The sequence below is a fragment of the Capra hircus genome, chromosome 29, assembly GCF_001704415.2.
Source record: "Capra hircus breed San Clemente chromosome 29, ASM170441v1, whole genome shotgun sequence".
NCBI classification, from domain to species: Eukaryota; Metazoa; Chordata; class Mammalia; order Artiodactyla; family Bovidae; genus Capra; species Capra hircus.
Genome location: NC_030836.1, coordinates 25,360,278 through 25,381,605, shown reverse-complemented (window position 1 = coordinate 25,381,605; position 21,328 = coordinate 25,360,278). Strand labels below are relative to the sequence as shown.

Here is a 21,328-nt window from a genome sequence, read left to right as displayed (position 1 = left end):
AGCCTTCTAACAAGCAGCTTTCCTGCGTAAGTTTGTCAGTTTCTGTTGCTGGCAACCACGGTGCTCAGACTGACGCGTGCAGCTAACTCGCGGAACAGATAGGCTCTGAGCCCAGGACTCCCAATGCTTAGCTCACTGCTATTTCCATCCTGCCCAGCTGCCTACCCTCCCTGCCCAGCTGTCCACTGTCCAGCCATCTGTCCCCACGTCTGAGCAGACTGCAAACTCAGAGCACTCTGGTTCCCAAACACAGGGTCTGTGAGTCCTCTGCTTGGGACGTGCCCTGATGAATGATGACGCCTTCTCCACCTTGCTCTGCTGGTGGGAGACAGTGGCGTGGGCGTGGCAGACAGCCAAGGGAAGGGGAGCTGAAGCGGTGCTGGAGAGGTCCAGGCTGCAAAGGGGTGGGGGCTGGGCAAGATGGGAGTTTTCCATCTTTCACATGAGTCTGATTCTGGTCTGGAACACTCATGCGTTTGACTAGTGATGACCAAACACTGCTGCTGCTGCTAAGTCGCTTCAGTTGTGTCCAACTCTGTGCGACCCCATAGACAGCAGACCACCAGGCTCCCCCGTCCCTGGGATTCTCCAGGCAAGGACACTAGAGTGGGTTGCCATTTCCTTCTCCAATGATGAAAGTGAAAGTGAAGTCGCTCAGTCGTATCCGACTCTTAGCGACCCCATGGACTGTAGCCCACCAGGCTCCTCCATCCATGGGATTTTCCAGGCAAGAGTACTGGAGTGGGGTGCCATTGCCTTCTCCGTGACCAAACACTAGTGTTTACCAAACACCAACTATGTGCGGGCCACAGGGGGAGGCCCCGGGGATACAGCAAAGTGCAGGCTCTCAGAGCACAGAGGGGGAGTACAGGGAAGCAAAAGGCAAAGAAACACAGGCGGCCTGTTTGATGGGAGAAATGCCGGGTGTAGGGGCTGCTGGTGAGGCCCTGAGACAGGCAGGAGAGTCGAGGAAGGTTCCCAGGAAGGAACCAATGAGGGGACATGAAGGAGAGGAGGGGGTCAGGACTTGTGGAGTGACAGAGGAGCAGCTGGGGTGTTCCAGGCCAAAGGAAGGCCCGTGAAGGGGCCTGGAGTTGAGAGGAAGCGGGGCACGCTCAAACGACAGGAAAGAAATTCAGTCTGACAAGGGCACGTGGGAAGGGCGTGCGGACGGGGACACCTTCCGAGGGGCTCGTTTGTCATGATCTTCCTGTGTGTTTTCCTCCTCCCTCCCCTTCTTTCCAGAGACATAAGGCAGACCTTAATCTCCACAACAGCCCTAGGAGGCACATGCGATCATTACCTTGTAGTTTCTAGATGAGGAAATGGCGATTCAGAGAAGTCCAGCGACCTGCCCGAGGGCACACAGCTAGTAGTAACAGGTCTGCCTCTTGCTGCCCATAGTCCTCAGCTCTCTTCTCTTCTGGCTTTTGGTATTCGTTGAAAACAACACTCTGAAAATAGGAAGAGAGTGAACGTGAATGAAACGGCAGTTACCTTGCACGTGTTCTTTGAAACTATCCTCACCTAGGTCTTTGGGGGCAGCACACCCATTTTACAGATGAAGAAACTGAGGCTCAGGTGGTGAAGTGACTCGGCTAGATTCATACAGCAGGTGACTTAGTGAAGGAGCCCGAGGGGGAGACTCCTGTCCCCAGGGATCTGAAGAAGTTCACAGCTGCAGGGCCGTTACCTCATGTGTCCTCCCCAGGAACAGAAGGAAGCCCTGCCCTGGACCCTGGCCTCAGGTTGCTCCACCTGAAGCAGCAGCCCAGAGATCCCGCCTTGGGAGACTGGCTGGAGTGGAGACTGTGCGTGATAGTAGCAGCCGTGCTCCATGACTGGAGGAACACATGCGCTCCACGGCCAAGGGCAAAGCAGCCCTAGGCTCTAGTCCAGCGTGTGACCCTGGGCCAGTCATTTCCCCCAATCCGAGTCACAGCATCCACAAATGAAAATTTTAAAAAAATGAATTTAATGACATTTAAGGGCCTTTCCTTAAGGTCCCAAGTTTTGATTCTGGGTTATCAAGGTTTGATGAGGCAGGGCTGGTGGAGCAGGGAACCAGCAGAGGGCGCTCCCAGCAGCAGGGAAACGCTTTGGTCCATGGGTGGGGCTTGGGGGGAGTGGGAGTGCCGGGTAGAGGGTGGGGCAAGGGGAGCTTTCCCACCCCAGTCAATGACTGACACAGGCCCAGCTCCCCTGGGTCGGTCAGTATCTATTGCGGACAGGTATATCTGTGTGGTGGACAGGAGACCAGAAGATGTTCAATCGAAGACTGGGATTTCAGGGCAGAAAGGTCATCTGGTTTAATCCTCTGCTCTCCAAGATTCTGAAAACACCCCCCTTCGGCCCTCTCTTCCTCCACCCGAAGTATATAGTTTAACTTACAAGGAGGAAACAGACAGTTACAAATGTGAAGGCGTGATCACATCTCTTGCAAGAGGAGTGTTTTTGTTTCCATTCTGTTAGATGCTCGCTCCTACTGAGGATGCCTTGGAATGCACTTTGCCCTTCAGGGAAAAGCCCCCGTTTCCCTTCTCTGCTTGAAAAACTCTTTAAGACCCATTCAAGACCCTGTTCAAATGTGGCCTCAGCAGTACTCTCCCTGACTCCCTTAGAAAGAACTGGGTGCCCCCTCGGTTCTCACGCTCTATTCAGTGGTTATGTTTTAATTATTATTATTTTTCTTGGCCACGCCACATGGCATGCAGGATCTTAGTTCTCCGACCAGAGGCTAAACCCGTGTCCCCTGCAATGGAGGACTCTTAACCGCTAGACCACCAGGGAAGTCCCTCGGTGATTATCTCCTGATGCCTGTATCCCCACCTCACACGGAGCTACCCAAACACAAACCTGTGGACAGTAATCACGGCAGCTTCCTTCTATGGAGTGCCTAGGGGGTGCTGGATACCGTGCCAATAGTGCCCATGTATTACATCACTCATCTCTCACCACAGCCCTATGAGCTAAACACAGTTGTCAGCCCCCTCCTACACATGCGGAGATGAGGACTTGGAGAGAGTCACTTGCTCAAGGTCATCCAGTTGGTAAGTGGCAGAAGCAGGCTTCAAACTCAGTTGGCCTCCACCCCAGACCCAGGCTTTATTGAAGCCACCAGGTGCATGGCCTCTGATGTGGACGTTCCTATCTCCTCACTTAATACCCTGTCTGGCACCAGGAAGATACTCAAGATCTAGTCTTGAAAAAATAAATGAAAATAGGGCTAGGGTTTGAGCGTGTATAAGTGGCTCATCAAAAACGCCACAAAGCACAGGCTTTGGGATTGGGCGGCCAAGTCTGAGTCGATGCTCCCTCATTGACTGCCTGATCTTAGATAAGACGCTTGACTTCTCCGCAGCTCAGCCTCCTGATCTGTGAAACAGGGAAAGCAGTGTCTACACTTCAGAGGGTCTCAGGGAGACTGAATGAATGCTGATCCGTACATGAAGTTTTTACATGAGATGCAAGTAAAATGCTTAGACAGGGACCAAGTGTTGCCTGCTTTTCAGTTAATACAAGCCTTCTCACCCATAGGTGAGGTTCATGGAGGCTCTGGAATGTGCCTGAAGTGAAGTGAAAGTCACTCAGTCATGTCCGACTCTTTGTGACCCCATGGACTGTAGCCTGCCAGGCTCCTCTGTCCATGGATTTCTCCAGGCAAGAATATTAGAGTGGGTAGCTGTTCCCTTCTCCATGGGAATCTTCCCAACCCAGGGATCGAACCCAGGTCTCCTGCACTGCAGGTGGATTCTTTACCCTCTGAGCCTAGTGGTATGCTAACAAACTGGTTCTCACAAAATAAATAAATAAATAAATAAATAAAAATTTTAAAAGCTATAATTTGTGGCATTTGCCAATTTCCCTGGTGTAAATGCTCCCGCCATGGCTGAGGGCAAGCTATGAATGTGAAGGGCCATGCTGCCAATCTTGGAAGAGATCAGAAGTTTGACTTAAATGCTTGGTGCCTCAGTTTTCTCATCTGTAAAATGGACCTGTAGCACGGAATGCACTACATAAGTGCTGTTGTTGCTGTTTAGTCACTGAGTTGTGTCCAGCCCTTTTGCGACCCCATGGACTGCAGCCTGCCAGGCTCCTCTGTCCATGGGATTTCCCAGGCAAGAATATTAGAGCGGGTTGTCATTTCCTTCTCCAGGCGATTTTCCTGACCCAGGGAGCAAACCCGCATCTCCTGCCCTGGCAGGCAGATTCTTTACCACTGAGCCACCAAGGACGCTCATTTAAGTGTTAACTATTATGTTCACAACAGTCAGTCTCACTCTTGCTCATCTGGCTCTGACACTGCCCCAACACTGGCCCCATCCCAGCACCTGGCCTTCCGCCTGATGCCCTGGCAGGCACAATCTCTGTCTCGGTCGTCTTCCTTCGAGGACTGAGGCCTTGTCCACTCTTGCAGCTCTGCCCCCTCCAAACGGAACTAGAATCCTGACCTAGCCAGTGCTGGTGACATACACACCCTGATCGCAAATGATTCTGGGCTTCTGGTCTCTACCTGCCTCTGGTTTTAGCCCTAGATGTCCCCGATGCCAACCTTGGGCCTGAATGCCAGGGCCGCCTGTGTGTTGCTCTGGATTATCCACGAAGATCCTGTCTGGCATCTGCTCCGCTCTCCGTCACCTACAGAACCACCTCTCACAGGGCTCGAACACACTTGGAAAGGAGGGGGCTGGGGTACAGAGCTAGGTCTGTTCCCACCTGCGGCTAGGGAGACCTCTGGCTCCTGCCACACCTCACTGTGGGGTCTAGTCCTCCATCAGGGCCCTCACCCTCAGCCTCTCAGGTAACCCTTCTGTGCTCAGGTTGCGAAGATGCTGGCACTTCAGGGTTTGGTAAAAGAATTAGGCAAAACTGAGACACAGAGCCGGGGCGGGGGATGCAAGACGGAAACTGTTTGGAAACGTGAGCTGGGTTTGAGGCAGCTTTGCTAGGAGAGAGGATACTGTATGAGCCAGGAAGTTGAATGGAATAGGAAAGAGGAAAAAGGAAGCCAAAATTCAAGGCTGAAAAGAGTCTAGAGACCTGGGGCCGGGGGAGGGCTGTGACCGAGCTGTCAGTCGCTGGGAGAATCCCTCAAAACACAGCAGACTGGACATTCTGAGGATTGCAAACCTCAAGGTAGCCACGGTCCTCTGCAAAGAGGATGGATTTGGAGGCCGAGAGACCAGGCTGAAACGCTGTGCTCTGCCACCTTGTCCCCATGGGGCCCTGGACCTGTGTCCTAGCTTCTCTGAGCCTTGGTTTCTTCTTTTGGGCTGCGGAAGCAATAGGAGCTGCCGGTCACAAGCTTGTGGTAAAGACGGTGGAAGTGACCGAGGTAGAGAAAGTACGAGGCCACCTGGGGCTGACAGCCTCCCTGTCTCCATGCTGACCTGCTTCAACGCTGCCTCTCCCAGGGCCCTCCAAGTCAACCCCGCAACAGGAGCCGCTCCTGCCCTCCATACCAGGCAGTGCCATCAGCTGCAAAGCTCTGTTTGCTTTGTCCTTAGGCTCCGCCAGGTGTCCTGGAGCTAAGGAGAGCAATGCTGAAGAGGCTACCCTGAGGATGAACGGGGCCTCTCTGGCAGAACTGCTCTCTCCCCTTTGGAGAGCCCTGGGCTGTTTCGGGGTCCCCTGGGTCAGACACAGGGCCCAGAGGAAGGTGGGGCATAAAGAGCTGAAAACCCAGCTTCGTGGGGCTCCCCAGATCCTCTTCCATCATAAACACCGCCCCAGCCCCCAGCCATGCTCACTGTTGCTTCTCAGCCCGTGTCTCCCTGATCCTCCGTCCTGGACAGGCCCCCCTGCTCCTCTCCCCTGAGCTGTGGCCAGGGCCTGCCGAAGCTCACGCCACCTCCGGGAAGCCTCCCCAGGGAATCCAGCGCACACTGACCCCTCTTCCAGCTGAATTCTTTCTCTAGTGTTTTGATCTGTAACTCGGCACCTGGCGATGGCCCACACTCCAGCCTGGGCCACTCCCTGGCTCTCTTGCCCAGAACCTTGACTGTTGTGAGCTGCCCAGGCTGGGGGTAGGAGGGACAGGGGATGGGCCTCCTTCTGTCTCCTCTAAGACGGGGAGTCCAGTACACTGAGGACGGGATGGAAGGCCAAGCAATGTACATCCAGCTCCTCCTGCACATTCAAGTTTGTAAAGGAGATGCAAAGGAGATTAAATAGGAGAAAAGAGGGAAGGAAGAAGTGAATGAAAAGGAGTGAAAGGTGAGGGAAGGGGACCTATGTGAGACTCAGGACCACAGTCACAAGAAGACAGATCAGACCATGATCCAGGCTGCCTTGGCTCATGCTTTAAGGCTTTCTATAGATTCCCCTTGATTATGTAACTCTGGCTCAACAGACTCCTCTCTCTGAAAACCCTTTGGGGCTTACCTCCTCCAGGCAGCCTTCCTTGATTGGCTCTACTCTTTTGCCCATCCCCTTGACTCCCTGAGCTGTATTACTTTGCACTTATTAATGCCCATGGATTTCCCATGAATCCAGATCCTCTAGGCCAGGGGGCAAGGTTTCTGCCTCACTGTAGTGAGTTTAATGCTACATTTATCATTTTTGGTCAGAGATTACACTCTTTTTTCCATCACTTTTCTTTGATCAATTTCAAAGAATTGGGGATATATTTTGCACAGCTGTTTTAGACCCAATTTGCCTCGAAGTAAGCTTGAGAAAGAATCTGCTATAATCTTAAATCTGTTTCTTTACTATCAGGCTCTGTGTGTTGGACCTGCGAGGATATACAGATGACTAAACCCCAGTCCTGCCCTCAACCAGCTTGCAGTCCTGTGAGCAGAGTTGAATAGGTGCTAAATGTCACTGGAGGCTGTGGGATATGGGTGCCTGGGAGGGCACAGCGGGAAAATCCAGGAAGCTGCACAGGAATTGCTGTCTGAGCACCCTGAGGACCAAAGGACCAGGAGAGCTCACCAGACCGTGCAGAGGGTGTTCCAGGCAGAGAACACTGCAGCGGCAAAGGCCAGAAGAGGTGAAAGGGCAAGGCGAGCTGGGAGAGGGCCCCTCAGTGTGGCTGGACAGTGGGCAGGAGGGGCCCTCATTTCCCACGGCTGAGGGCTTCATGCATCCTGCGAACACACACAGACTGTAACTCACAACCCATTTTCCCTCGGTAGGATAAAGGCGAGGACTGCCATTCTAGCTGGCATTTAGAGATCTGCATGTCGGGGAGAGTGGGGGTGTAACAAAACAGATGGATTTCAAAAACTACTTATGACACAAAGACAACATGCTACCTGAGTTTGTTTATACCAAGATCAAGAACAGACAAAAGTCATCTTCAGCGACAGAAATGGCGAGGACGGTTCCCTCTGAGGGCGGGAACTGACTGACGGAGAAAGAAGGAACTCTGAGAGGTGATGGAAACGTCCCACATCCCCATCCCGATGATGGTTATTCCACTTCATATAGTCATCAAAACTCGCTGAATGCAGCGCTGAAGGTCTATACATCTTCCCGCTCGTAAAACAGACCTTCAAATGTGTGTGAGCATTCTGTTGTCCTGATGACTGAAGGGTGCTCCTGGGAAATATTCAGGGGAGTGGGCAGGGATGCTGTCGTAATAAAGAACTCCCCACCTACAGACCAGCAGGGTCCTTGTTGAGAAACACTGCTGTAGGCCTCAGGGAGCTACAAGGGGTTTAAAGAGCAGAGAGAACTGGCTACTTCTGGGTTCAGGGCTTTGAGGTGATGGGAGCCCACAGGTCCAGGTACCTTGGGTGTGAAGCGACACAGAGGTGGATATGGGACTTCCACTGCCACTCCTGGGCCTTGTATTTGGCCAACTCCAGCCCACTGGCCCAACGCTGCCCAGACCTGGGAGGCATCCTGGGCTGTCCCTCTAAGGCGTCCCAGAAGGGGTTGGAAGGCAGGCAGCTAAGGGAGTCAGAGGCAGCAAATGTCAGACAGAAAAGGACAGGCTCCACGCTGGCCGCCCTACCTCGATAAGCATCGGGGATGCTGACTCTGAGCGTCTTCCTCTGAAACGTAGTCTCAATGGAGCTGGAGCAGGTGGAGATTGCGGGTGCCCTGGGTGACCAGAGGCACAGCAAGCAGGGCTGGATGCTGCCACTGCTCCTACCAAAAACCATGTTCTGAAATCATGAGCCACAGAAGAACACAGCCAACTTCCACCAAGATGCTCACCTGACCCCTTCCTTCAGGAAGCCTTCTCTGACCTCCACAATGAGCAGGTGCCTGTCCTGGGTCCCCACAGCCCTCAGCTCATCACCAGAGCACGGTTACATACCTAGGTGTGAATTCCTGCTCTGCCACTTACTTGTTGTGTGTTTCTGGCAAGTTACTTAAACTCTTTGAGTCTTTATCAATACACTGAGGACAATAAAAACTTGTCTGCAATGAACCGTGATAAGAGATCAGTGAGATAACGTAGTAAGCACTCAGAAACTTTAGTACTTATGACCGCCATAGTGAGCATCTGTACAGACCACTGTTGTCCGGATAGTCACTGGTGACCCCAACAGACACACACAAGCTCCTGTGGGCAGGGTCCCCATGGCAGGTTGATTTCCTGGCGCAGTAAATACCTGCATGTGTGAATGAATCCCAACTTTGAAAGATCTCTCCTGAGAGCTTTCTTTTTCCACCCACGATGCCTCTAAATCACCATAATTCTTCAGAAATGGAGGGTGGATTCATTTGTATTCTGCTCCCTTTTCTCTCTTCCCTCCAACGCCATGGAGAAACCTACACAACATTTACTTAGAAAAATTAATGGTTTCTTCCTGGACCCTCCACTCCTAAGACTTCAATTAGTGGTCTTTTTCAATGAGTACACAAAAATCCTTAATAAAAACCACCCTGTGGTTCCTCAAAAAGTTAAATATAGATGTACCATTTGATCTAGCAATTCCACTTCTAGGCAAGTACCCCAAATAATTGGAAGCACGGGCTCAAGGAGGTACCTGTATGTCAAAGTTCATAACAGCACTATTCACAATATCCAGAAGGTAGAAGTAGCCCCAGTGTCCAATCAACAGATGGATGGATGAACAAATGTGGCATATCCATACAATGGACTATTATTCACTCTTAAAAAGGAAGGAAATTCTGACACATGGTACAACATGGGTGAACCCTGAAAATATGCTAAGTGAAATAAGCTAGCCTCTAAAGGACAAATGGCATATGATTCCACTTATACACGGTGCCTAGAATATGTGAAAGCAGAAAGAGCTTATTAGAGACTGGGGTAAGGGGAACAAGGCGTCATTGTTTAATGGGTACAGAGTTTCAGTTTTGCAATGTGAAGAGTTCCAAGGACAGATGGTGACAATGGCTGTACAACAATATGAATGCATTTCCTGCTACTAAACTATATACTTAGAAGGTTACAGTAGTATATTTTATCTATTGCTTCCTAATTTAAAAAAGGCACCCCAAACCAAATCATCAAACCGCTGGAGGAGCTCCATCTGAAATCTGACACCCCTCTATCACACCCTCAATGCCTGTGACTCTGGCCTCCTGGCCCACAGTCTCCCTTTCCAGCCTCTCCTTGGCTCCAGCTGTGGTATCCACTGTTCTCTTTCCACCTCAGGATCCAGGGCCATGTCATCAGCATCCATGAAATCAACCTGCATCGACATGTTCTTTAATTGTGTGCTCCTCTTCCCCCCTCCCCAGCAGCCCCGTCCTGTCCACCCTCTTCAGCTCAGTCGTGTCCGACTCTTTGTGACCCCAGGAATCGCAGCACGCCAGGCCTCCCTGTCTATCACCAACTCCTGGAGTTCACTCAGACTCACGTCCATCAAGTCAGTGATGCCATCCAGCCATCTCATCCTCTGTTGTCCCCTTCTTCTCCTGCCCTCAATCCCTCCCAGCATCAGAGTCTTTTCCAATGAGTCAACTCTTCACAAGAGGTGGCCAAAGTACTGAAGTTTCAGCTTTAACATCATTCCTTCCAAAGAGTCCATCCTCTTGGGGATGGTTAAATCAGAAGCCTTGAGGATCTGAGATGGAAGAGTTGTGTTCATAAAGATGTTCACTACTGAGTATGTCCACCAAATAAGAAACGGCTAAGTAAAGTATGGTAAAACCACTGAGGATGGAAGAAGGTCATGCATGAAAACAAAAGGTATGAGAAAATGTTAAGTAAAAAATGCTGGGTACAAAATTAGTTGTGGACTGATTTCAACTATTAAAAGATACAGATCTATAGAAGAAACAGAATGGAACAGATAAAATCATGGTTCATCTTACATTTAATTCTATAGTATGGTTCTGTTATTTTTATGGTATAACTTATTTTTTAAAGACTGGACCACTCTCCTAGGCAGATGATGAAATCTTTGGGTCCACTCCAGACAGCCACATGCTGCCCACCACTGAAGTCCACTGAATCCCTCCTGAGTGGCTTCCAGAGAATTGGGGGGAGAAAAGGAACATTTCCCCTCTTAAGAAAGACATCTTAAAGCTTGGTACAGTATGTCTCTCTAGGTTTCTTAGCCAATCATCTCATCACATGAAGGTCCGTATGTTGCCATCACAGTAACCAGATACAGTCAAGAACAGTCAATGCCCTTCATTAGGCCAAAGTCAGGAATTCTTACTAAGACACTGCTCACTTATGAATTGTGGATCCCCTGTGTCTAGCTTGAGGGGATCCTTTCCCAACTCAACGTGCTGCACTCCAGCTATAGAAACTTAAGTCTAGACTGTGTCAAGGGGGCACACAGAAAGGAAGATGGCTTTGATTCTAAGTGCACAGTTGAGCAGAGAAGGCAATGGCACCCCACTCTAGTACTCTTGCCTGGAGAACCCCATGGACGGAGGAGCCTGGTAGGCTACAGTCCATGGGGTTGCTAAGAGTCGGACACAACTGAACGACTTCAATTTCACTTTTCACTTTCATGCACTGGAGAAGGAAATGGCAACCCACTCGTTTTCTTGCCTGGAGAATCCCAGGGACGGGGAAGCCTGGTGGGCTGCCATCTATGGGGTCGCACAGGGTCGGACATGACTGAAGCGACTTAGCAGCAGTAACAGCAGCCACATTTGAGTGGGAAAAGCTTTATTCTAAGAGTCTGGGATTTCTGGAGCTTTGCCAGACATTGCTGGCCAAGGTACTCATCCCATATCTTACCAGATGCAAAAAAGATGGAGGTAATATTAAAGAATGGGGGAAAACCTTATTTTCCACAATGCCACTGTTGATGGTAAGGAAGAGCTTTTTGGTGATGGTGTTGTGCAAAAATTAAAAGGGTTAAGGGTTTTTTTTTCTTCAGCTGACTTGAGTTTCCAGTTCCTAGAAGTGACAAGACATGCAGAAATCAGATGGAATTTGGACCAGGGCACCTAGAGACAGTCTATGCTTCTCAGATTTAGATTACCTGTCAACTTGCCCCCTCAGAAGGTCCGGCCTAGTATCTGGTTCTGTCTGCTTGGTGGAAGCATCCTATCTTCTCTGTGACAGGACCACCTGTCTGCCTCCTATATGTCACGTCATCTGAGTGTCACAGGGAGCCACATCCCCACGCTGCAACACTGGTTACTGTCCTCCCGGAAGATGACAGTGTGGGCCTACAGATATCACAGACCACCGTGCTGAGTCCTCAAGGGCCCCAGAAACCCAAGCCTTACCGCCCAGAGACAGGGAAACAGTTTGGGAGAGGGGAAGGACTTTGACCCAACTCACGTAACTACAAGTAAGCTTTGAACTGAACAGATACACGGAGAGCTATACTGACCCTTCCTGGTAAGAACATCTTTCCTGGTCTGTGGGTTAAATTTTCGGTAAAAGGTGCCATATATTTTGAAGTGTTCACACATATCCTGTGTTCAACTTAACACAGACAGAAAGCTTTAAACGATAAACCATCTTCTGGAGTTTTTCCATTCCTACTTGTAGATCCATTTAAACAATTAATTAGGTGCTTGAAGAATTTATACTTCTATAAATAGCTTCTCTCTCCCCACCACCCTCCCTGCTTTCTTTGAAATCTGTCAATTTATTGAAGAAGATGATACTTCCTTGTCCTGCCAATATGGGCCTTTGTGCTTCAGGTGAGTTAATTTAAAATCTCTATTAAGGGAAATGGCTGAGGGCATGAGTTGCACAAGGGAAAATCTGAAATGAAACCAAAAGGCTGTATATTTGCACTGGAAAGGGGATGAGGGAAGACCATAAAAGGTTACCATTTTAACTGTATTACAATCATTTCAGGTATGTTTTCCTATTTCATCTTAGTCAACAGTCACACTGAATATGCAGACATGACTCAAACTTTCATACTTGAATGATATCACAGATATTTAGATCATCTGAACTTTATCATTTTGATCATACACAGCTTGCTATGCCCTTACCTTACTATGCTACAATATCTTTATTTAGTCCAAGATATGAGGCTTTAAGAGAAAGGGAAAGTTAGACAGCATCATCAACTCAATGGACATGAATCTGAGCAAACTCCGGGAGATAGTGGAGGACAGAGGAGCCTGGAGGGCTGCAGTCTATGAGGCCGCAAAGATTCGGACACAACTGAGCAATTGAACACCACCACCAACACTTTCACTTTTCACTTTCATGCACTGGAAAAGGAAATGGTAACCCACTCCAGTGTTCTTGCCTGGAGAATCCCAGGGATGGGGGAGCTTGGTGGGCTGCCATCTATGGGGTCGCACAGAGTCGGACACGACTGAAGCGACTTAGCAGCAGCAGCAGTAACACCACCAAAAAGCTGCATACATAAATGGTGGTTTCCTGCTTGTTAGACAACTATTTAGTGAGCCACTGCTGAGTGTCAGGCTTGCTTCTCTGGGCATGAAACACACATGGAGAATGGGACCTTAATTCTCTTGGACCCATTAACATCATGTGATTTCTTCTTACTCAGGCCTGTGTGATCTGGGCCTGCCCCTCTCTCCTCCATTTTTCCTTCCCACTCTCCCTCTTGACCTATGTTGTATAGCCACACTTGCTGTTCCCTGAAAACACCAAGCTATTCTTACCCAGGGGCTCTTGCACTTGTGGTCTCCTCTCCCTAGAACCCTCTTCCCCAGGGTCCCCTCCTCACTCCATTCAGGACTTTCAAATACCACTTCCTGGAAGACGAGTCTACGTAAGGGTGAATCTCTTCCCCCCAGTCACCCCTCACTGGGTTCTGTCTGTCTCCAGAGTATTGCTTGCCTCTTGAAATGTTGTACTTGCTTATGATTTCTTTCCTGTCTCCCTTGGTAGAGGCAGTTCATCTTTTTTAGCAATGCGTCTCTACAGAGTCGAGAACAACCTCGCGCAACAGATGTTTCTATGTGAATAATGAATGAAGCAACGGGTTCTGGACAGGTTGGGGTGCTCGGTGAGCCAGCTTGGCAGGAGTTGTTCTGGTGCCCTGTCAGATCATGGCCCTCCACTCCTGGGCCTCCCCCTCCCCTTCCTGTTGGACTCTGTGAATGGACGCTCAGCCACTCAGGTTCCAAGCCTTGCCATCATTTCTTGTTCCTCTCTTCTCTCCTCCCATATCCAGTCCACTACTGATTCTGATGACACTGTGGCCTCTGCATCAAATCCTCTTTCTCCTCATTCTTACAAACCACTTGTGCTCTCTGCCCCGCCCAGACCCTCCTTATCTCTTACCTATAGGACTGTCATTGCTTCCTACCTGAGCTCCCTGACAGCAGGCTCTCTCCTCCAATCTGTTCTGTGCAGCCAGAGTGAGTTTCCTAATGGCCATGTCTGATCACGTCTCTCCCCTACTCAGAAACTAAAGGCCGGCCCCTTGGCTTGACACTCCTGCCCTAGCCACTGCTTCCACGTTCCTACCCAGCCTTCCTTCTCACAGCTCCTCGTTTATCCTTTTTGCTCCAATGGGAATGAACAACTTTCCAGTTTCTACACTCATCCTAGAAGCCCCTACCACCAACTCTCTGCTCTTGCTGTTTTCACTACTTGTAATATTTTCTTCCTTCCTTCCACCATACAAATCATGCAGACCCAGCTCCAATGCTACTGAGCTTCTCCAAGAAGCCACTTCTCATCTTCCAGAAGAATAAAGCCTTCCTTCTCAACTCTGTCCAAGGGGTCAGCTGTCTCTTTCAGGACAGGTTTCAGGAAAGGATAGGCAAAGTGACACAGAAGAAAGGGTTCAGGTTAAACTCTGAGTCTATAAAGTGGGAATAATAACACTATTGCTATCATAAGATCAAATATGTAAGTGACAGCCTGTAAGAAAAACTTTGACTGTACATAAATGATCAAATTCAATCACCTTTAGGCATGAAATAACTGATAAACAAAAGTGCGACTTCTCCTACGAAGCTTCATGGATGTCCTATGCTGGCTGAGCCCTAAGTCCAGGAATAGATCAGTGGAGGAGGGATTTTTTGAGAGACAGGGCCTTTCAGGATCTAAAATCTCATGTCCTTGAGCAATCTTTAAGAAGAGAAGAAGTGGAGGGTATATCCATAAGGCCAGGACCTAAATGGTATTAATAGCTACCTATTCTGAGTTTTTTCTATGCCCCAGGCACTGTGCTAAGTACCCTACATAAATGATCTCATCATAGAGTAATAGAAGAGGAAAACCAGGCCCACAGCAGTTATATAAATAAGTGCTTCCTCCCTCCCCCCGCCACACTAACAATTTAGACCTGAAAGCTATCCTGAAAATCTCCAATCCAATGATCTTATTTTTTGGATGGAGAAATTGAGACCCAGACAGGTTCTAAGCATTCACTGAAATTGTCCAGCCAGGAAGGAGACCTGGAACCCAGATCTCTTCACTCTGAGGGTGAGAGACACGGCACTGCAATTGCAACTCAGGGGCCACCGCTCATTATGAAGTCTATGCAAACGGTGCTTCTGGAGCACTATGCCATTTACATACCCAACAATATGAGTGGTGGCTCCTGGAGAGATGCCAGCTGATCACCCTGTCTCTGCTCCTTGCCAGGCTGCTCCCTCAAGAAGGAAGCTCTCGAGACAAGAGCCTCAGGCCCCTAGAGATTGAATACTGTCCTCCTCGCCAACTCCCCCATCCAACACAGTCTTTTCAAAGGTGGCTGACTTTATCCATTCACCACCCACCTTGCACTCACTCCATCAACACACCTCTCAGGACACCTCTCTGTACCAGGCACTGGGTTCAGCTCTGGGGACACCCAGCTGCCCTTGAGGGAACCTTGCCCTGAGCCACCACCCGAGCCTGATGGGGCTGTAACTCAAGCCTCCCCAGCAGCTCCATCAGCAGTACCAAAAGGCTGCACGCAACAAACATCAAGGAGGGAGAGATGGCCGGACAGGAAGGCCCTAGAGACCTCAGCAAAGGGATTATGAAGGGAGCTTGGTTGGATCAGAAGGGTGAGGCCCTTAAGGTGAAGTGGAGAGTGAGGGGGAAGGCATCTCATCAGGTCAAAGTTTGGGGGGGGGGAGCGGGTGATGGCTCCTCAACCACGACATCACCTGGTCCAATTGAGGACACTGTTTCAATGACTTCAAACCTGGAGTACCTGCCTAAGAGAGATCCCCTGTGCGGCTGAAAGATGCAAATTGAAGGCCAGCCTTTTTTTTTAAAAACAGTAAATATGGTAGCCAATGAAGGGTATCTGCTGCTCCAAGGTGGGGGGGGGGGCAGGGTGGAATTACAAAGACTTTCCTGATATACTGGGGTAAATTTTTATGTTCTAGGGTTTCAGTGAGGATAAGGATGGAATTGTATAGGAGAGGAAGTAAGTCTGAAAGCCAGGGACGCTAGATTCTAATGCAGGCTTTGCCTTGAACCCTCCTGTGACCTTGGTCAAGCCACCTCACTGGGCCTCAGTTTCCCCATCTGTAGAATGAGGGGGCTAAATGAATTCCCAAGGTTCACCTGGTCCTGACCCTCGAAAGCCACACGATCCCTGGTAAGGTAAGCCCCTCAGAGCTCTGACCCGAGCAATCTCCAGGTTTTGCAGGAGTCTGGGCCTCAGCCGGTAGAAGGGGCACGCTGGGGGAGGGGAACGCTCTGGGCTTTTATTTTGGGGGTGGGTGGGGGAACTGGTGGTTTAAGCTACACGGTCGGGGGAGGCAAAGCGAAGGCTGGGAGCCACGGTTAACAGGCCAGCAGGCTAGCGGCGATCTCCAACCTCCCCCCGGAGCTTCGGACCCTGGAGAGGTAATGCAGCCAGGAGCCGCGCACCCGCCACAGCAGCAGAGGCTCGGACCCGGGACCGCCATCGCGATCCCTCCCCTCTCGGGAACCGCGCACGAGCTTCGTGGGGAGTGGCTGCTGCTCCCTTCCCTCTACCCAGCGCCGGGTCCCCTCCCGGGCGTGGAGGACCCTTCCCCCAGTCCGGGGGCGTCGGGAGCCCCATGGGGGCGTGGCGGGGGCGGGCGCCGGCTTCTCCGCCGGGGGGTCTGGAGGAGATCTGTTGCCGGGCCTCCCTGGGAGGGACCCTGCGCCCTCCACCTCCCAGCTCCCCACACAAAGGCGCCGACTGAGACACCGCACTTACCGGCCAAAGGGCTCCGGGCGCCGGCGAGCGGGCGGGCAGGCTGGCGGGAGGATGTGCGCGCGCGAGTGTGCTTGTGTCCCTGTGTGTGTCAGCGCGAGTGTGTGAATGTGTGTATGTGACGGGGACCTCGCCGAGCTCTGCGCGTCTGCGTGTGCGGGGGCGTCCGTCCGTCCGTGGGTCCGTCTGCCCTGCGCTCTGTCCCGTGCTCCGTGCGCGCTCCCTTGCCCGGCCGCCTCGCCAAACCGGCTTCGGCTGCAGAGTCTCGGGCGCAGCCGCCGGGTCGGCTCGGCACCCTCGGCCCCGGCTCCGCCCCGCCCCCGGGCGGGCTTGCGCCGCTCCGCGGGAATTGCGCAGGGCCCGCGGGGCTGGCGGGCGGGGGGCGGGGAGATCTGGCGGCGTCCGGGGCCCAAGTCGGGCGGGATCACAGACCCTTCATCCCTGCCTGACCCTGATCTCGGGCGCCTCCACCCCGCAACTCCGCTTGGAGTCCACGCAGACTCTGCGCCCGCGCCGAGGTTGCCTGGACAGGGAGGGCGGGGGAGCGGGAGCACCGCATCCATTTCATTCATGATTTTCTCCTCTCGGAAGCCCGGAGGCCCGGGCCGCGCCGCTACGGCGGCCGTCAGAGGGACCCCGGCAGGGCCGTGAGCGCCGAACCCGGTGCAGGAGGGACCGGGGGGTAGGCAGACAGCTGGGGGTAGGGGAAAGCAAGACAAAGGGGTCATAGCCGGGTTGGGGGGAATTCTATGGAGGGGGTGCTGTGGCGCTCCCCGCATGACGCCCGCAAGATGTCATTGCCACACCTGCACAAGCAGAGTGGTTGCAAACCCGGGGCGCACGCAGTGCCGGGTTCCCAGGACCTGCTCCCTTACTGTCGGTGGAGGCACTCGCCTTGCCACCCTTCCCTGTTGAGTCGCTGAGGAGTAAAACCTTCCTCTGCCGGATCTCACCCTCCTGATTCGCGTCATGGGGCGTGCATCTGTCTAGGCTTTATGGGGGGGGGGGACCGGGGGGCCGGAAGTTCAAGGAGCTGCCCACGCACCCCACAGACCCACGTTCCTCAGGCTGGCGCCCCATTCTGTCCCTACTTTTTGAGATATTGGGAGACACACACGGCCGGGATCCTAAGCTTCGTTTTTACAGGAGGTTACCAAGGTCCACCATCACAGAGCTACCACCCTAATTCCAGCTACCGCCCTCTTTCGCCTGGATTTCTGCAATAGCCTCCTTCCTGGTCTCCCCGCTGCCACCCTTAGCCCCCTGCAGTCGATTCTCTACTGTCAGAGCTGACCTTTGAAAATGTAAGTCAGATGGCCTTGCTCCTTTACTGGAAATCCTTCAATGGCTCTCCACTCATTCAAGGGAAAGCTACAGCCCCTGTAATGGCCTGCAAGGCCTCTCATGAGCCGGCTTCCTTTTGTTTTAACTCTGTGACTTCACCTCCTACTGCTCCAGTCACAGGGGCCTTTTTAGTGCATCACCAACATGGTAGCCACCCTGTGGCCTCAGGGCCTTGGCACTGCTATTTTCTCTGCCTGGAAACTTCCCCCAGATAGTCACATGGCTTGCTCCTTTACCTCTTAAAAGTGTAGCCTCAAACAGGCTTCTGTGACCACTCTATTTTAAATGCGCACCCATTTTCTCCATGGTAGTCATGACCTTTGTTTCGTGTTCCCTGCCCGTAAGGTTCGCTGGCCCTTCACTTCCAGCTCTCACCTTAGTCCTCTGGCACCCTAGTTCTCCAGCCTTACCGCACTCTTCTCTAAACAGACTGCATTTTCCCACTTCTAGCCTTTGTTCAGGCTGTGCTGCCTGCGTCAGCCAGTACTCAAGGACCCTCCTTCTCTCCCAGAAAGCATCATCTCCGTCATCCAGCATAAGGCTGATTTTCCCCAGACAGTGTCGGTGTAACCTTAGCGGCTACCACGACTGAGTGCTCAGTGTGTGGCGGGCACTGTTTGGTCTGCTTCCGATGCTCTTCATGGCGACTTCGTGAGGCAGGCATTTTGATATCACGGTTCTTAGAAGAGGAACGGGAAAGAGATGATGTGCTTACAGTCCCACAGCTGTTATATGAGGGGTATGTGTTTCAAATCAAGAGCGAGCTGATTCCCAAGCCCAAGCTCATAGAGTAGAGACCCCGGTGGCTGAAGCGTGAGGCAGCCTCAGCAGGGTCCGCCATGGCCCCGGTTTTTGCTGAATTGAAGCCAGCTCGGGAATCACAGGGGCGTGGCTCTGGGGCTGAGAGGAGACCTCGCTGTCTGTGGTACCTGGGATGTCCTATGGTGGAGGCTAGTTGTTGCCCTTCATGAAGTCAACTTTGGAAGGCCAGAGCTGCCTCCTAAGCATTCCTCCCTGTGTGCGCTGGGTTCATAGCCCAGCCCCAGCTGTCAGGAGTGGCTAACAATGCCCATGTCAAAGGGTTATGGTGAGGAAGGAGCATGATAATATACTTACAGGATAGGAGGGGATCAAAAATAGTCTTTCTCCTCTGCTTCTTGTGGGGAGTTTCTGTCACTTAGAGATACACCCAAACTTGTCTTCTCACCCCATTTCTCCCCTATGCATCCTTTCATTTAAAATTTCCAGATTCCTGTAGTCCATTGAGCGTTGCCCTGGGGTACAGGTAAGGAAAGAAAGCAACATTTATTGAGGGCTAGCCATGTTACTTGTGCACACTCTCCTTTCTTCTTCGCAAACCCTTGAAAAGGGAGGTTCTGTTGTTACCAGTGAGGACACTGAGGCACAGGGAGTCCAGAGGACTTCCCTATGGCTACAGCCCCCACTAATTAGTAGCAGTAAAGAGATTCTAACCTGCATCTGATGCTGCACTTAGCCACCACCTGTCTTCCTCAGTCTCATCACCATGAAAAACACCTCCAGCGATTTCCTTTCTCGTCCCTGATGGGGAAGAAGGAGTGTTTTCCAAGGTCCCCAGCAATGAAGTAGTTGTGAGGTTGGGAGGATTTAGGCTTCCTGAGTCATTTTGTGTGACTCACTTACCCTCCCTTGATGGAGAGAGGAAGAGGGGTTTGGGAGAGAGAAAGATGGGCTGAGTAACCAAAGTGTGTCTTGCTGGTGGTTTCTGATGGACTGTTAGAGTCAATATTTCTTGCTTTTGACTTCTCTTCCAATTCACTCTATCAGTAATGAAATGTTTTGCTTTGGTGAAAATGTTCCCCTATCCAGATTTTTATTTATTTACTTACTTATTTATAATCCGCCCCAATCCTCAAAGGATTTGAGGTTGCTTACCACTGGAGTAGAAACCATAAAACAATGTTAAAATATCAATAGAGACAGAGAAGCAGGACCAGGGAAGATGTAAATAAACTTTGAGAGACAAGACCAAGGCTTAATCCTTACAGCTGATGTTTATTGAGTTCTTCCAGTCTGCAGAGGAACTTTGTACCTTATTCCATTTAGTCCTTAAGAGAGTCCTGCACGGTAGGTGCTCTTATTGTCTTTATTTGGGGATATAGGGAACCAAGGCTCAGAGATTAAATATGATGACCAAAGTCATGTAGCTAGTCAGTCATAGCAAAAGTGAACATTTAGTCACTCAGTCGTGTCCGACTCTTTGCGACCCCATGGACTGTAGCCTACCAGGCTCCTCTGTGCATGGGATTTTCCAGGCAAGGGTACGGAGGGGGTTGCCATTTCCTTCTCCAGAGGATCCTTGAACCTGGGTCTCCCGCATTGTAGGCAGATGCTCTACCATCTGAGCCACCAGCGAGGTCACAGAGCCAGTATTGAAGTCTAGTTTGGCTTTGGAACTCATGTCCTTAATCACTGTCCTGTCCTGCCTCTCCAAGGGACAAAAGACTACAGGTTTGCTGACCACTCTGGATTCCTCTAGTGTACTGGATTTGAGTCTCATATTTGGTTTTGATTTTCTTGACTATCAACAAGGAAGGGAAACAGCAAGTTAAATGGCACTAATACCCTCATAGCCTTCAGGCCTTTGCTCAATGTCACTCAGTCTCAATGGGATCTACCGTGACTCCTCGTCCTAATTCATACTGGAGCCTGCCTCTTCCTGCTCCCTTCAGCAATCCCAATCTCCTTTTTGCTTTGCTTTTATGATGGCACATTTTATCTTCTAACATTGGATGCTTTATTAACTATATTATATATTTCAAATATTGCATACTTTGTGCAACACACAGGAGGTTCTACAGTATAGTCTATAGTAATAAATTCATTTATGAATTGCAAATTAGATACTTCATCTGTTTAATACATTCATTGTTTAATTGTCTGTCTTCTTCCTCTAAAATACCATGGGGAGCATCGTTGTCTGTTTGGATTACTGTTGGATCCCAAGTGTCATGGACCATGCCTGATATATAGCAGGTACTTAATAACAGTTTTATCGAACATTTAAATGACAGTTTCAGAGAGGAAGGACAGAACCATATATCTGAAGTGGCAAAGTGGGTCAATTTTTTACTGGCTCATGTTTTCTTTCTCTTTCTTTCTTTTCTCATTTTCTTCCTTTTTCTCTACTTGTTTCCATGATGAACTCGAGGCAGCTCTAGCACTTAACTCTCAAACCAACTCTTCAGGAGGGTTTTCTGACTGTAGATCCTGACCTTACAGTCATCATTATAGCAAATGTGTCAAGGGGTTTCATGATGCTGATTTTGATGGAATCTTTCAACGAAAGATGGACATCTAAGTCTGCAAAGGCAATCCTTTTAGGGGTCTAAGAATAGTGTCTGTACCATTCCCAGCGATTTGGGTTTTATAGCAGATCCTGTAGGGATGGAGATGGGAAAATAAAAAGTGGAGTTTTTGTGTGAAACAATTGATTTAAAGGGAGGACAGCCTTTGTGTCCCTAGGAGGTCACCTC

The 21,328-nt window shown here is 50.6% G+C and overlaps 1 protein-coding gene across 2 annotated transcripts in view; it reads right to left on the bottom strand.

Annotated features, from left to right (window-relative positions):
• Positions 1-16,771, bottom strand: part of PTPN5 (protein tyrosine phosphatase, non-receptor type 5) — a 58,492-nt gene extending 41,721 nt beyond the window's left edge. For both annotated transcript variants that reach the window (XM_018043567.1, XM_018043568.1), the window contains exons 1-2: positions 16,473-16,771; positions 1,304-1,454 (exon numbers count right to left, since the gene is read on the bottom strand). The gene's annotated coding sequence lies outside the window, so the exon portion shown is untranslated. The remainder of the gene's footprint in view (positions 1-1,303; positions 1,455-16,472) is intronic.